This window comes from Austrofundulus limnaeus, unplaced genomic scaffold (assembly GCF_001266775.1).
Source record: "Austrofundulus limnaeus strain Quisiro unplaced genomic scaffold, Austrofundulus_limnaeus-1.0 Scaffold1418, whole genome shotgun sequence".
NCBI lineage: Eukaryota > Metazoa > Chordata > Actinopteri > Cyprinodontiformes > Rivulidae > Austrofundulus > Austrofundulus limnaeus.
The window spans coordinates 48,834-50,613 of NW_013953820.1; positions in this window are offsets into that span (position 1 = coordinate 48,834).

Here is a 1,780-nt window from a genome sequence, read left to right on the forward strand (position 1 = left end):
CCCCAGTCCTGTTCTTGTTTTTCTTTGGTTAAATGAAATCTAAAGTTATTAGTGAAGAAAACCCGTCTGGATAACAGCAGACTGACTGCTGGTAAAATATACGACAGGTCTGGACCACTCCTGAATTTTGTTCGTATCTGAAAAAAATCTTAGAATATGAAAACATTGGTGAATGTCACAAATTCTCCTAAATCACTCGTACGCACAACTTAAGAACAAATCTGTGCGTACSAACYGTTCTTGCACGAGGCCCAATCTGTATTCTAGAAAGCTTTTATTGTGAAGGAGCAGCAGGAAGTGTTGTGTCTGTGAGTAAACCGTGAGGCTGATATGAGTCAAATAAATGTTGCTGCTGCTTCAGTGGAGCTCCACATGATTCCACATCATGAAGCTGCTGAATCTGGGATCAGGGGGGCTTCCTCTAGAGCGGGGGTCTCCAACCTTTCTGAGACTGAGAGCTACTTCGGGGGTACCGAGTAACATGAAGAACATGAATATGTTTGATACAAACATTGTAGTATTATTTATAATGCATTTATACATGTGAATATTTGACTCCCTGATTACATCTTAATGTTAAGGAGTGTTTTTTAAATAGGTGAATTACTTTGTGAACAGTAGAGAGCCCTCTGCTGGCCTCTGCAGCAGCTCATCATGTTTCTGTCTGTCTCCATCAGGTGTGTCACCACCACCACTACTACCACTACTCCCACCACCACCACTACTCCACCCCCCACTCTCCACTCCATCTGCACAGTGACAGGACCCTCTGTCATCGACTTCTCCAGCCACTTGGACTTTGTAGAGGATCTGTGTGCGTACTATTTGCTGCAAATCGATGGTCTCTCAGTGATGGGAAGCTTCCTTGACCGTCGTAGAGATGTGAGCTTCRTGGACAGCGTGTGGCTGACAGTGAACACAGTTAACATGAACCTGGAACAAGGTGGCAGAGTTGTGGTGAGTCAGAGTGGAGTTTGATCCAGAATCTTTGAAGAAGCAGCTCTCTGAATGCTGCTGGACTCAGTGCTTGTTGCTGTTTGTGTGTTTGACATGTTTCACTCTAGCCTGGTAAAAACCAGCCCCTTGTTCTTTGCTTTGCTTACTACAGAGTATCTGCAACCCAAGGCTATTGAGAAACTTTTTTGCTGGAGGCGCGGACTCTGTTAACATTAAAAACCATTGGATCTGATTTACCCAATCGCTAATGTTTGGCTGTGGTGTATGTAATGCCCCAGCTTGATCGTGAAGGAAGCTAAGCTGAGAAGCTAATCAGAAATTGCGTGTGCTGTAAACAATGATCCCCTACTAGAATACATAAGTACTGAGCTGAACAAGAAGCTGTAAATGAGTGCTGCAGGCTTTGTGAGACAAATTTAATTAGGGCTTTCTGGTTTTGCTGTAGGCCAAACAGTTTTCTCTCAAACTGTCAGAACCAAGGAAGTACCACTTCCCTCCCTATATTTCTCTATGTAAATCATATTTCACGCTGTTGAAGCAAAAGAACAACTATTTATACATTGTCATATCTCTTAGAAAAAGCTCTGTACAAATTTTAAAAATTACACGAGTAAAAACCAATTTCTTCTGTCGTTCATGGTTCAAGAATTATTTCAATAGACCTTATAGTTTTCACACAGCGGCTGGTTGTCCGAACTAAACTTTTCAGAGATTTTCAAGTGTCTTGCTGCAGTTTTGTTCTGCCCAAGGGTGGGCAGCACTAATCTAAAAATTAGTTGCACTAACCCTAAAGCACTAACTCAAATATTTAGGTCTCCTAATT